Below are 16,307 nucleotides of genomic sequence, written 5' to 3'. Positions count from 1 at the left end.
ACCACACATCATTGCTTTCTTCTGCACTTGTCATAGAATTGGTCATGTCTACACCATCATGTCTGCACCATAAATAAATGCTCATTTATGTCATCACCCTGTCTACTAGAGGATGCATAATTGCCTTGCTGCAATTTTCCATTCATGATGTCATTCTACCTTTTATAGCAGCCTTTAGCCATATGACCCATTTTACCACAATAGTAGCATTCAACATTGCTGTTTGCATTTTGGCCTCTCTGCCATCCACCACGATCTCTTTGGATCCCCCTGCCTCTAAAGTTACCACGTCCTCCTCTATAGGACTGGTTTTCTTGAATTTGCTGCATATGAATTCTGATTTCTGCCACAGCCTACAGATCGACCTGCTCTACCTCTTCCAACATTTGAGTAGAAGACAGTTTCTTTTGGAGTTCCTCTTGAAGAAGATGCACCACCATTTCTCTGCTCTTCAAAAATTAGAAGAGCAATCAACTCCTCAAAATCAGAAAATTTTTCACAGACGGCAATGGATGTCCGGAATTGTGCATAATCCTTTCCTAGACCATTCAAGGTCACAGAAACTAAATCGTCATCTTCCACTAGTGACCCAATGGAAGCAAGTGCATCTGCAATCTTCTTCACCTTCATGTGGTAGTCATTGATGCTCATATTTTCTCTCTGCACATTATGCAACTCCTGCTTGAGTTGCATTTTCCTGGCTTGCATATTTATGCTGTACATTTTTGTCAAAGTATCCCATGCCTCCTTCGGCATGCTTGCATCTTGAATATGCACAATCATAGAATCTGAAATACTGATAGACAGCCAGTACATAACTTTTCTAGCTCTCTCATGCCATCCTTTAAATGCCTGCAACTCCTGTTGATTGGGAACATTAGGAATAACTAGTTCTTGTTCAACTCCAGTAATGAACTCCCAATAGCCTTTTCCCTTAAGGAAATTCGTCATTCTAAACTTCCATGCTTGGAAGTTGTTCTTGTCAAGCTTTTCAGTGACTATCTATGAAAGAGCATCAGATGCCATTATAGAACACTGCAAAAATATTCTGTCACTACAAAAAACACAACTTCTGCCTCACAAGGGCAAATCTGCAAAACTGACAAAAGTGGTATTTGACCACACAGTCACTAATTCCTAGTGATGATTTTGCATCAACAGGCAATAAAAATGATTCAGTCACTTCCAATATCTCTGCGCACAAGCATACGATGCAATTTCTATGGTAATTTTTCACTGACCTACGGAACAGTGGTCGCACAGCAAAAAACAGGGCACTTTTCTAAGTGTCTGCGAAAAACTTCCTCCCTTTGCACCATGCATGGTTTTTAATATTGGATCAAGCATTAGTTATGAAATTTTAATATAAATGACACCAAAAGCCCATATTGATTTAAAAAGGACTATAGAGCAATAAATTGTGCACAATATGATGTGAGATAAAATGAAATGTAAAAGCCAAAAGCATCTTGAAAGTTGTAAGGAGGGTTTTGCATGCGGAGGAAACTACTTTGAACAAAGTGGCTACATGATATCGTTGCATAAAGTGAATCGAGATGCAACCGTATAGAGCTTTTGTGTTGTGCAAGGTAAGAACATCAGAGTGATGGCCGAATCAGTTGAAAGACTCACATCCCATGCCATGCATGCTAGGCATTGGAAAATGCTACATTTCCATTCCTTCTTCTTATGCTGCTTGCACTTGTAACCCTTTGTGAACTGCATATCATTGCCTCAACCAGGGTGTTAAAAATCTGATCCACTCACCATACAACATTGAGAGGTATCGATTTTCGAAATCGATGGTTTTCTCTGCTGCTCGACCGTGCCGCAGTGGAACTCGTTGCAGTCATTGCAATAACGATGCACGAGCTGAGATTGCCTAAGGGAACTGTATTGAATTGGAAGATATTGATAATTGATATATCTGAGCGGCAACGAGCTAGTTGTTTCGATAAATGCAACCATCATCTTAAGACTGCACGTGTCGCTGCTAGATAACCACGACTAGCAGGGACCGTCGTTGCCATGGATACTGAGAAGTGCCTTTCGGCTGCTGGAACTCGAACGATCGCTGAGCATGTTTGTTTCAAGGGAAGGCAGGTAAAGTAATGTACACCATAGATGCTGACTGTTTGATGAGGCATGTTGCTTCAATAATTACTAGAGAAGAAGAAGGCAATAGCTGAACGAGGACAAGAGACCAATTTCCATGCGCCATGGGTGATGACGAATATCTGATATCGTCTCGATGAGGAGGGAATATGGGAGATCTAAGGTCGCCACGGATCCTGGCCGGAAGCGCCGCTTGTGATTCCGGCTTTACTTGCTGCTAAATTCCTCCCAGTTGAAACCAGTGAGCTTCTGTTAAAGGGCATGCAGGCAGATATAATCAGGTACGTCTTGTTTATATGAAGCAACAAATACAACAGACATCATAGATGTTGCCATACAAGGATGACGAAGATAAAGCTCTGAATATGCTTACAAAGACAAAGGAACATCACCACCATGGACGCTGGCCGGAAGGGCAAGCGATTCCTGCTTCGGTTTCTGCTGCTGAATTCGTCGCACTTGAAACCTGCACCGCCTCCGTACATACTCCACCCCGAACCTCGAATTGTCCTCGCGCCTCAGCACCCCCACTCTCACCCTCAGTCTGCCTCCCACCCGCTGCACTATCGCCACCCGTATCCTAAACTTTTCCCCGTGCTCATTCGCTACCACCCTCACCCGGAACTCGCGCTTCCTGTCGTGGGTCACGCCCACTTTCAGCTGCGACGCGCCTTCCTTGCAGAGGAGTCCCACCCTCACTTGGATCTTCCTCGCCTGCCTTATGATCATTACCCTGACTCGGAGACTTCTGCGTAGCGGCCCATGTTGCCCTGTTGGTAAAACCTTATCATGTTAGATTCAGCCCGTCCGAGGGAGGCTATTCCAAAATTTTTTCGGATTGTGAGTAAGTACTGAATACTAGAAACTGCAAGTCTTTCGACTTTATTCAGTATCGTTGCAGTGTGACTGCATATACACAGATTTGCGACTACAGTAAGGTGCAACACGCAAATTTCCATCACCGAATATTCTTTTTGCGGCACTCGCTGCATCCCAAACCAATCAAAATCCCCTTCTTGACTCTTACAACGGACGAGGAATGGAAATTTTCAACAATGTAGCAGATTAATTCGTTCAACTCTTCTTACCGTACTTCTCGGGAGCGAAAAGCTGCATTCTTTACATCTGTAACTCGACACCATCGAAGCACGAGGCTCCAGTGTCCAGCCAAACCTTGGAACGAGCACCTCGAAGGAAATAAAAACTTATGAAAGGCCTAGTACGAATGATAATATTTCGAGTTGCCTCCGGTGAGTTTGGGAACGAATTAACGAAACTAGCGCGCCTGTGATGGACATCTGTGGCGATGCATCATAGATAAGACAGAGAAAAGGAAAGTCTCACAGCTGAAGAGTAAGAGAGGATCAGGCGGGAAGGACGAATTGAGAGGCTCCATTGATACTCGTAGGAAAGGGAGCAGATGATCGCGCGGCATGACAGGTCCGCCGGCGGTTTCGGCTGGTGGTTGACCGTTGGTGGTTGCCCGTCACGTGAACCGGACTTTCTTGTTGGCTTTCACGAGAACCCCAATTCCTCCTTTCACATGAAAGGCATTGCCTCTCTAAATTTTGTGTTCAAAATGCTCACATTAAGAGAGCATTCCCACGATGCTTGAAAGCTTTGTGGAGAGTTTCATAGCTAGAAAACACGAGCATGCCTTGTGGCAACAAGATCCTCCTTGAGCTCTCGCCATCTCACGTGGTAGCCTTGACTGCATAGTCCACGTGTCCCAGGTGCAGATGATGCGAAAATCCTGCAACTCGTATTATCACAGCTAACATTTCCAAATGCTTGATGTTAGCCTTGAAGATGGGGAATCCTTCAATCATTATGCCGATTGGTGTGGAGTCCTTATAGAAAGGTAAACAAATCTCCTATTTGAGAGAGAAGGATTATAGCTGCACAGGAATGCTCTCTAGTAAGTTCAATCTTGAGTCCAAATTATGAAAGCATATGCCAATGCGAAAATATTTTCCCATGTAGAGCTATGAGTATCAACCCTCTACCATTTTAGGACGAATTTATATTAATTGAATCTCTATAAATTAGCCTGTATATTTTTGGGTGAATTTATTAAATTTGGAGCTCTAAGAGATTCGCCCAAACAACCTCTAAAAGCCTCTTAATTCTCCCATGGGCTGAAATTCGTCCCACATCTTGGTCCTCAAACAACCTTTGATGGCCCCATGTCTCATGCCATGCGCAAAACAACCCCTCTTGGCCCCAAGTCGCATGCCATGCAAAAAACATCGACCTCATAAATCACACTAGTGCAATTCAATGGCTAATCACAACTCACTCATTCCTAGCCATAGGGATGATATCCTGGCATATTTTCTTAACCCACCTTCTAATCTTTACATCATTTGAATAATGGCATAACTTTCCCTCTAGTCAAGGACGTATGAGGGTGAGTAACTCTTAGATTTGAGGGTCGAATCATCCTCACGATTCTTTTGTGGATTGTCCACTTGTAACTTTTGTACTCTGAGCATATTGGTATACATCTCTCAGCAAGTTGGGGACACAATCGAGTTGCTCCTCTATAGGTCAATGATGAATAGATCACTACACATGCACATCTTCCCAATCAGCATAGACCTAGCTCACTCGACTAAACCCCAATTTGCTATTTTTCTAGAGTTTATTTTGGCATATGAATTGTTTTATGATGCCATGCATGTCCTTCCTGCAACATAGGATCATGATGAACCACTTCCTTGTCTCAAACTATCCCTATGCATCCGAGTCCTTTGGGTGAATGAGAAATCTCTCCTTGTGGCATAGGACGCAATGAACCTCTTTTGATTATTGCATTGTTGGAATTTGAAAGGCAAAAAGTGATGGTTCATCACATGTACACGACTCATGAGATGAGATTGGATCCCACAAATCAAGCAAGTCCTTTTCTTCAACATCATAACACTATATTGTTCTTTACGTTATATTATCATTTTTGCATTTTCACACTTTAGTTGTCCATTCTTCCAAGCTAGTAAACTTGTGTGTGTGTGTCTATGTGTGTGTGTGTGTGTGCGCACGCACGCATGCACGTGTGTGTGTGTACATGCATGCATGCGTGTGTGTGGAAATGATTTCCTTTGTGGTGATTTATTAATATTCCAAATTTCAAAGATAACATAACACATCAATCTAGGATGCCCACCATCGAATGCACCTCCTGGGCTGCTATGATTTCTGAATTACATGCAAGTCTGATATTTGGGTTTTGTCAAATCTTTGTCAAAAAGAATTTATGTTTAATCATAATGCATGCTCACAATATTGGGCACTCAATAGATGGTATTTGATTCATGTAGACTTAAATAATGATTTCTCATGTGACATGTGGGTGGACCACTCGCTTGTGCTCTTTGATCACTCATCACTTTGGATGGGTCTCTATTTTGGTATGCATACTCCTACTCCTGTGCTGCGCTTGCAAAGATTTATCATTGTAAATAAAAGTTATCTGGAGCATTGAAAGTGTATAGAAATGGTGAAACATGTAGTTCAACCTTTACTCATGCAAGCAAGTGAAGATATCAATGTAACTTGGCAATTGTTTTCCACAATGATACATTATGTCATCATGTAGCATGACTGCTAATATTTAGGTGATCAAAGACTAAATGTCACAATTTCAAAACATAAAATACAAGAATATGTGCCGAAATTGTTTCACATATTACAGCCATTGGAAAATGTTGAGATAGTTGATTTTCTTGGAGTGAGGAATTATATCAAACAAAATGCTCGGTGCAAGGTTCAAAAATTTTGTACTATCAACAAATTAGAAAGTACAAGAAGGGGGATCCTACTCCTTTACAAGAGATAATTAGCTTCTTTTCTTTAAAAGGAGGAACAAGGGTGGCATCGCACCCTTATTACTAGAACATATTTTAAATTAAAAAGAAAAATTGATTGAATCAAAGAATATTTTGCCAACAGGAAGAACATATATCTCATGTAGGAACACAAAATAGTTTAAGCAAAGAAATGATTGAATCGGAAGTTGGTAGTAGTGTTAAGATACTAGGCAAATTGAATAAATTTCATATGGTACCTATAAAAAAGACCCTACATAGGCACCTAAAATGAATTAAATTGAAAAGAGGAAACTACCAAGCAAATAATTAAGTAACATAAACTGAGCTATAGTCCATGAAGCCACGGTAATCAATGCTATTTTATTCAAATAAGCCATGGGGTGTATTCCAAGGCCACCATGTTAAAAAAAAATTGCTATAGAAAAGAGGTAAAGAACAAGGCCTAACCATGATATTCTTAGAAATTAAACCATTAGCTAAGGCACATGCTTTAATTTAAAATATTTCAATGTAAGAAGAATTTAAGTAACTAATTAAGAAATAGTTATTAATTTAAAAGAAAATAGACAAAAGAAAAGAAAAAAAGGGGGTAAAAAAGGACTAATTAAGGGAAAAAAGGGGGGTTTTTTCTTTAAAAGAACAAGGTAGATAGAAAAAGAGGGAGGAATTTTAGTAATTAAGGAATAAAGAAAGGGATAGATGGGCCAGGAGCCATGGGCCAAGAGCCGCCAGGGACTAGGGAGGGTGTGTAAGTAGAGGGTGGAAGAGGAGAGGGGATATGGGGGTGACATGTATGTTAGTTAAAATGAATAAGAAAGGGGGTTTGAAATTTGGATAAAGCTTAAAACCTGAGCATCCATGTAGGCCGAAAGTAGAAGCGACTTGGAGTCTTAGCGCAGTCATGAGCGGCAGTACTACAACGAGGTCATGTCAGATACTGAAGCGAGAGGTCACGAAGTTCAAAGTACGGGAGGGAGGCGATATGATCTGGGACGAGAGGTCACACAGGAGCAAGGAGTTGGGAGCATGGTTACGGGAGCATAGAGCATAGAACAGTGGGTAGAAATTTGTAGGCTTAGTCAATGCAGAGAGTTGGGAGTACGATCGTAGGAGCGTAGCGCAACGGGTAGTGAGTAACTAAAGGCTTAGTCAGTGGAGTGAGAGGAGGGTAGCATAGGTACTTTATAGGCTGAGTAGTCAGGTAGTCAGGCATGTAGTTAGGCTCTAGGGTAGTTAGGTGTGAAATCAATGTTTTAGGGAGGCGGGTAGGTAGGCGGCTCTAGGGAAGATATTAACGTGCGTGTGAAGTCGAGAAAAAAATGCGGTGGGTGGGGGGAATTTAATAAATGTTCTTGAGAGGCGGGTAGTTCAGGCGGCTCTAGGGAAAGCATTAATTTGAGTGCACTTGCAGCGTAAAGTTTTGAAGCATCTTTGATAAGTTTCACATATGAAGTTAAAACCTAGAGATCAAGTAGTCAAAAATAATCAGAAAGGACATTCTATGAACGTCTATGTCATCAGATTGGCAAAAATCATGTCGACTATTTCTCACAAACTAGCTAGAGCATAGCCAGAATCTTATACCACTGTAAACGAAAATTGAAATTAGACATGCTCACAAATTCATTATTTACCAAAACTATAGAAACAAAGAACGAGGAAAACGAGGATGATAGAAAAGAGACGATGCCTCATGAGATCCAATCTGCCGCTGTAGATGGTGGCTCTTGCTTCCCATCTAGAATATTTATAATTGCATATTCCAAAACACAAAGAGCCAAAAATAGTACATCCAAAAGCATCCCTTGTCCATAATTGGAGGGATTGCTCAACATAGCTTCACTAGATCAAGCTTAATATGCCATCATGGATCACAATTAATAACCCACAATTTAGTATACATTATTTTTACAACATTGGCCCATGGCCATATAGCATGCACCATACGACACCTCAATCAATACCCTTGCACTAACTCCAAGCCTCATAAGTAGTTCCATCACCTGTACTCAAGTGGTAGATTACATTAGTTATTAGCAATCAATTGAATGGATCATTGAATCAATCAATCCCAATATGATCATTGTTTGCTTGGGTGTAGCCAATTGTGAAACTTCATTCAGGGTCATTTTGGGGCCGTGACATGACGTGCTCTTGCTATAAAATTTCTAAGCATCATTGGCATAATAATGAGATGCAATCTATCATTCTAAACACTATAGAGCTCGACACACAGTAGCTCTACCACAAGTTGAGGGGGTCATAAATTTGTAATTACTTTGGAGACAACTGAAGGAAAAGGGACAAGTTTGCATAAAAGGTTCACCTCTCTACACAACAAACTTTGAGGGGGTGTATTCAATACTCTACAATTCAAAGCAACATTACCTTATATTGCATTAACAAAACATTCAAAATTTAACCATGACTGAATCAAAATTATTGCTTATGACATGGTATCTTGCAAGGAAGAGAATGTGATAAAATGAACATATTTGTATTAAATAGTCTCTCCATTCCAATACAAAGACTCTTCATAGCCCGTACCTCCTCTTTGCTCCCTCTAATACATAGAAAAAAGAGGCTTTTGAAATCCCCAAGTAAGATCTTAATACAAATACCATTAAGGCTCTTCTCTCAGGGTAGCCAAGCACAAAGTTTTAACACCATTACCAATTGGTGGATACAATGAAATAGGGGAAGCCATGTGATGTGGATAAAAATGATCAAGCTATCAATACTTTGATGCACTTCAGTAGTTAAGTAGGCCATCCTAAAAATTGGATGTGGAAGACCACAATGTATTGTGACATGAAGTTGGGGGTAATAAAATTCACGCACCTCCTCACTTCCTGCTGCTTTTGAACTCAATGACAAAGATATTTATCATTGAGAAAGGGACATTAAAAAGAAGCTTTTATGTTAAGATATCACACCATACTTTCCTCCCTTAGATGAGAATGAAGATGGTAACATCCCAAGTGATGTTGTACTCAAGCATAGGGAGAAGGAAAGTATTAGCGAAGGCCATAATCTCAGCAAGCTGATAGAGATGCTCCTTGAGATGGGCTTCACACTGATATACATTTTGTTAACAAACAGAGAAGCCGCCAGAAAGTTATGGCCGGTTTCCTAGATGGGGGTAAAAACTATCATGAAAACAGACTATCAAATACAAAGACTCATAACTTTTTACAGTAGTGTCTGATTCAAGGTCTAATCACATAGAGACATGCATCTTGAAGAGATCTTCATGCTGATATAAGTTTCGTAAGAAACAAATAAGCGGCTAGAAAGTTACGAGTGGTTTTTTAGACGGGGGTCAAAACTGTCATGAAAACAGACTATCAAACAGAGAGACTCATAACTTTTTGTAGAAGTATTTGATTCCAAATTGAATCACATAAAGACACATGTGCATCTTGAAGAGAGCTTCGCGCTGATATAAGTTTCATCAAAATCAGACTAACGAGTGAAAAGTTATGAGCAAAACACTAACAAGGGGTCAAACTGTCCTCCACCCATGCTAATTTCGCCTGAGCAAGATGCTCCCTCAAGACGCCACTTTCATCAACGATCCACCACTCATAGATTTTGCCTAAAAGAGAGTAAGTAACTCCCTTGGTGGCTCGAGAAATGGATGGACCATGTGTGTGCAATGAGCGGCCGAATAGAAAGAACTTTTAAGGCTTTGAAAGAAAGAAAAGGGAAGAGAGACTCAAGAGAGGGAATATGAAGTGATCTTCATTGTCAATAGAGTGAGACTCCACTCCAATGCAACTCAAAATACTATAAACACAAGGGAGAAGAAGAGGTTTCATACATACAAGAGGGAGCGGAAGCTCCAAGACTACTCATAGAGAGAGAATGAACTAGAGAAAGATGGACTCAAGAGTCTACATAAGAGAATGTCTACAAGAGGGAGAGAAAGCTCATGGAAGAGGCTTGAGGAGACTAGAGCTACAGCAACATGAGGCCTAATGGTAGAGAGATTATGAACAAGGGAGAGGAGGGCTCCTTTTATAGAGATTTTATCACACTCCTTCACCCATTTACAATTGCTGCCTGTAGATTCTTTTCCCCATCAATCACATAAGCCCGTATGTCACCATCCATGTCCTTTTTGGCTACTCTTGCCATGTATCCCATCAAAAGATTCTCAAGACTCTTAAAGTATTGAGAAAGTCAAGAGTCTCACCACATGGAGCCCATAGGGATCCTCTCTTTTCCATGTGTCCACATTCTCCTTATTCCACATAGGAATTCTAGAAGTATTCCTCTTGACTCCACACTCCTCCACATGCCTTCCACACGCTTGGCATGTGATCTCTCTTATATTATCGGAACAGATGGACATGAGCCCACCTCTTTATATGACTCACTCTTCCTATTTTCTAAAAACCCCATAATATCCCATACACAAATAACTCTCACCCCATACCAAGGTATTTATAATTCATACCTATGGTATTTACAATGATCCATTCCACTCATCCTCTCAATCCCATACAATATCTTAGAAAATAGAAATAAGTGAGAGCTGCTAGGCTATCACTTGATACTCAAACTCTTATCAAACATAGAAGAAAACAATACCAATGCCGAATCAAAAATATCAATTTTTGGCATCACAGCTTTCCCCCCCCAGTAGATCCTCTCTAGTGATGACAGAGAGGGTCTGCTAGCCCTCAAGGTGGTCGAGCATAGAAGAATTTAAGGTGATACTCATTGGTGCATCTGGGTATCACCATGCCATCAACAACCTCAAGCTGATAGGTTCCATTGGTGACATTCATATACATCCTTATGGAGGCATGGCCAAAAGTAACCAATCTATGCTTTTGTTGTGGAGTTAACCCTTGAGGAAACATGCCTTCTTCCACATATTGCTGAACATCTTGTAGTTCTGGCCATCCAGTGTCTACCAAAGAAACCACCCCCCGGTCTTGTACTACAATGGCTTGAGTAGCTAACTCATCTGCCCTTTGATTTTCTTTTTTATTTATATGAACAAACTTGCAAAAATCAAATTGACTACATAGTGCCATAGCCTTTTGATTAAGCTCCTTCAAATGAGGACTTCTTGTCTTGTAATGCCCTTGCATTTGCTTTATAATAAGTTGAGAATCTCCTCTTACTTCCAATTCTTTAACTTGACTTTGAAGACAACCCTCCAAACCACAAATCAAAGCATTATACTCAGCTGCATTGTTAGTTGTGATACTTGGAAGCTCTTGTCCTCTTGCCCACACCTCTTGACCTTCAGAATTCATCAAGACTATCCCCTCGGCTCCTTGTTGGCATGAAGGACTAAAAGCCCCATAAAAATACAAGACAAAAGCTATTGGTGGTGTCTCCCTTTCATCATTAATGTCCTCTTTATATTTCTTTTCTTCTCTTAGATCCTGCCATCCTGTGAGCAAATTTGCCATAGTGGACCTAGTGGTATTTTCAGTAACAAAAGAGAAAGAGAACTCTTGAAGATCTGACAAAACCATTTTGCAAATCTTCCCCCAAGATTAGGCTTGCGAACTAGATATGCTAATACAGACTGCAAGGTAAGGAAGAAAAATGGCCGAGGTAATAAATAGGAGCGAAACTTTTGACTAAAAACACCAAAGAGAGGGCTTGCTGCTCCATTTCTTCATACCTTGTTTCCACCTCTGTAAGCTGTCAGCTGGCATAATAGATGGGTTGCATTCTACCTGCCTCTTCCTTTTGTAGCAATACAACACCAACTAAATGCAAAGATACACTTGGATTTACATAAAAGTCTTGAGACCAATCAGGGGGCTTCAATATTGGGCCCTTACTTATGGCCTCCTTAAGTTGCTGAAAAGACTCTTGTTGCTCCACACCCCATTGGAAAGAAACTCCTTTTCTTGTCAAGAAGTTCATGGGATGCACTATCTCTGTGAAATCATCACAAAAGCATTGATAATTCTTACTTTTTCCTAGAATTCTGCGAACACCAGTGACACTCTTAGGACTTGGCAATGCCATGATTGCTCGAACCTTGTCAGGATCCATTTGCAGGCCTTCTTTAGACACAATATGCCCCAACAAGACTACTTTTGTTTGAGACAAATGACACTTGCTAGAATTTAGACACCCTTTTGCTTCATCAATCCTAGATAAGGCCATCTTTAACTTCTCCATGTGATCTATGCACTGATAATAAATGCAAAAATCATCCAAAAACACCCTTATGAACTTTCCCAAGTAAGGCTCGAGCACTTGACTCATGAACCTTTGAAATGTAGCTGGTGCATTGGTCAACCCAAAAGACATCACTCTGTAAGCAAAACTCCCCAAGGTGTGACAAATGATGTTTTATTTTGATCTTCCTCACGAATACGAATTTGAAAGTACCATGAATACCCATCACATATAAAATACATCTCATGCCATGCTACTTGGTCTAGTATTTCATCTTGGAATGGCAAAGGAAAATGATCCCTCTTAGTGGATGCATTCAAAGGATGAAAGTCCACACAAGCCCGCCACTTATTTCCTTTCTTTGGTGTGACAACTACAAGAGATATCCATTCTAAATCATCAATAGGAAAGATGAATCCCGCCTCAAGTAGTTGTGTTACCTCTTTCTTTAGTGCCTCAGCTTGGATCACCCCCAATCACCTTAACCATTGCACAACTGGTGGGAGGTAGCAAGCTAAGGGTATCCACTTCCGGACCACTTGCGAGGGAGTGTGACACCCCCTCGAGTGAAAATACAAAGATTTTGCTTCGGTGTGAAATACCTTGATCGAGGTATCATCTCCAATGAAATTGGCACACGAGGACAACCGAACCAAGCCAATACCTTGATCGAGGTCTTCCATTTTAATCCACCAAACCGAGCCTATACCTCGATCGAGGTATCATGGCAAGACACCTATACCTCAATCGAGGTATTGTGGCAAGTCTACATATCTTGATCGAGGTATCGTGGATAGATGACATGGGTCGTGTCAAATACCACGATCGAGGTATGTGGCATCCGACATGGCAGCTGACATACCTTGATCGAGGTACCATGGAAATTCCACATACCTCGATCGTGGTATGCTCGACCGATGACATGGTCGCATGTCAAATACCACGATCGAGGTATGTGTCATCCGACATGTACTGTGTTGGTAGCTGACATACCTCGATCAAGGTATCGTGGCATGTCCATACCTCGATCAAGGTATGCTGGACCGATGGGTATATGGCATGTCAAATACCACGATCGAGGTATGGCGCATTGCAAGTGGTATGCTAGACTGATGATGTATGTGGCACGTCAAATACCACGATCGAGATACGTGGCATCGGCATACCTCGATTGTGGTATTGAAACCCTAAATTTTTGTATATAAAGAGAGGGACCCCCTCATTCTTCAAACCTCGATCGAGCTCCTCCTCATCGAAATCGACGAAATTGCTAGAGCGATGGAGAAGGATCAACGAAGAACGATGGAGCGATGGAGATGGATGGAGCGGGAGATTCCAGGTAAGGTTATTTAAGTGTAGCATTTTTTTTTTGCAAAAATTTATTTAAATTTTAGTTTATAGGAATATCTAATTTAATTATAAAATATTTCAAAATTTAAAATGCATTTTAAAGTTTTTTAAAATTATTTTTTTAGTTACTTAAGTTTTTATTCAAATGTCAAAACGTATATATTTTGTTTTTTAAAATCATCTATTTAAAAAAAGAGAGATTAAAGTATTTTTTATGTTATTTTTTAAATTAGTGAAGTTTTTAATTAAATATAAAAACCTTTAAATTTTGTTTCTAGAAATCATCTATAAAAAAAAAGAAAACAAGATTTTAAAGTAGTTTTTATCTTATTTTTGCAGTTAGTGAAATTTTAAATTAAATGTCAAAACGTATATATTTTGTATTTTAAAATCATCTTTTTTTAATTAAAAAAGTAGATCTATGTATGGATATAGTTACATAGACAAATACAAAGACTTATGTGATTCCATGAAACCTTGTCATGAGTTTTTGCAAAAATTCAATCAAAATTGGCTAGCTAAAAGTTTTCATTACCCAAATAGATTATTAAGTCCCATTGAATAGAATATTAATTTTCATTACCTAAATAGAATATTAATTTCCATGTGTTTTTTTGTGCATGCGCCAGCCAATGTGCAAGTTCTGGCACCACTGTTCATATGCAAATAGCGATTTTGAGAGCTGAGATGAGGGCACTACAGGATGGTGGGGCACCCCCTCACTTAGTTGCGAGTCTCGATTCAATCATTGATGCTCTAGGTCGATTAGACGCAATTGAGGACATTTTGGATACCTTTCAGGCATAGGCTGAGGCAAAGATCGGTGGTATGGCTTGGATTGGAGAGCCATTCGAGAGTTGTTTGAGCATGAGTCGCCTCACAGGCAGGCCTTAGAGGATATGTTTTGGAGTGGTCACATTGAGGCGATGCGACCACGATTAGGACAGCCCTTTTATATTTTACGTTGTAGGCACCCCGTCATAGCAATACACATTTATCCGAGATATGTCACTGCGAATGGTGGTCGATTGCCTCACAACTGTCAGATAGCCAGGTCATTTGCCATGCAGCTATACGCCGAGTTTGTGCTTGGTCATCATCAGGTAGACTACATTAGTACCCGTCCAGGATCAGGAGCGGGACATGGTAGGATGGGGCATCAGGAGCATCAAATTGCAGGTGTTTGGCATCGACGCGAGGCACCAGAGCTGCACACTATCCCTACACCGGCATTGCGAGCTATTGGAGGACGGATTAGGGGGGATGTTAATTCAGTGGCGTCATCCTTGCACGACATGGTCTCTGCCCTATCAAGATCACTTTTGATTCCACCTCCCACATCTATGGAGCCTTCCACATCTACACCGCCTCAGCATGAGTTGGATACTCGAGACAGAGGATTGCAAAGTTGGAGGCATTGTTGGCTGAGCCTAGGGTCGAGGTTAGTTATTTTGATTATTTTAGTTTATTTTTTTGTTGCGTGTTTTGAACTGAAGATTTTTTGTTCATTCTCACCATGTACGCGACATGTTTGCTTGGCAGGCACATCTATTGTGATAGGATATAGAGTCTTGTCTACGACAGTTGGAGGTAGATTTGGAGGAGCAGAGGATTCGGACATGCATAGCCTACCATCGAGCGGAGCACTATATTTTGCAATTGAGACATATTAGTCGTGATCCATCTCGCCATAGGATCCACCCGAGTGTGGCCTTGTACCCTGCTCCTCCTATAGATGTGCCGACTAAGACACCCATAGATGCACCAATCATAGCTAGGCTTCCTACCATCACTTGCATCCTTTGCCACGAGGATTTTGACACTATAGGGTGGTTTGGACTAGGGTGTGGCCACATCGCACATCTCCATTGCATGACCCACCACATGGTGGCATGATCAGTGTGCCCTGTATGCTTTGCTGACATTGATGTGGCCACATACAGACGACTAGGCATGGATGATCTGTATCCTGGTCATCGTCAGGCCATTGATCCATTTTCCCGCGTGGTCTTGACAGAGCACTACAGGCAGGAGGCACAGAGAGCTTTGCTGCAGCAGGAGGGTGCTGATACTTCAGTGGTTGCAACGTGTGTTTTGCGACGCTTCTCATATGGTGATTTGATGCTAGGTGACAAGGCATGAGCAGAGGAGGCACGTCATATTGAGTGAGAGGCAGAGCTTCATATATCATTGCAGCAATGGGTGGAGCAATAGCTTGTTGGGCGGGGTGGAGACCAGCGTCTTCTACATGTAGAGACGATTACTTGAGCTAGATTTGCGGCATGAGTATTCATAGATGCATGACTTTGGGAGCTGAGATGTGCATACATAGAGGAGGCGAGGGAGGCAGAGATGGCAGCGGTGGCTTGTGCAGCATGCCCTCCTCTTCATCAGGATGAGGCTGGCCCATTTGACCCAAGAGATGACTAGGCTGGCCCATCTGATCCGGCCTTGCCCGAGGGCACACAGCGGAGAACTAGTTGGGCAGCGGGTCATACAAGAGCCACGTCAGAGGATGACTAGAGGATCATACGTGGAGTTATCAGATTCTGATTCAGGATGATTGTTTAGGCTTCACACATATCTTGTTTAGGAATGCACTTCTGCACGATGATGATGATGATGTACACATTCATTTTGGTACTTTCATGATGTTGTTCTTACTTTTACGATGTATGAGCATTTTGGTACTTTCATGATGTTGTTCTTACTTTGTTTATCTCAGTTTATAGTTTGTTCAAATCTAACATAAACATTTAAAATAAAGAGTATCATTTTGAATTTCAGATATCTCAATTCACTTATCTAATACATAAGGTATTTTAAAAATAATGCAGTGTGAAGTAATTGTAA

At 41.0% G+C, this 16,307-nt stretch overlaps 1 pseudogene; it reads right to left on the bottom strand.

The window, feature by feature from the left end:
* Positions 1–2,713: 2,713 nt before the first annotated feature.
* The window catches only part of LOC147892810 (uncharacterized), an 82,884-nt pseudogene continuing 69,290 nt past the window's right edge, over positions 2,714–16,307 (bottom strand).

Source organism: Dipteris shenzhenensis, chromosome 16 (assembly GCF_047967505.1).
Source record: "Dipteris shenzhenensis isolate YYH24624 ecotype China chromosome 16, Dip_SZ_1.0, whole genome shotgun sequence".
NCBI classification, from domain to species: Eukaryota; Viridiplantae; Streptophyta; class Polypodiopsida; order Gleicheniales; family Dipteridaceae; genus Dipteris; species Dipteris shenzhenensis.
This window is presented reverse-complemented; position numbering and strand designations above follow the sequence as displayed.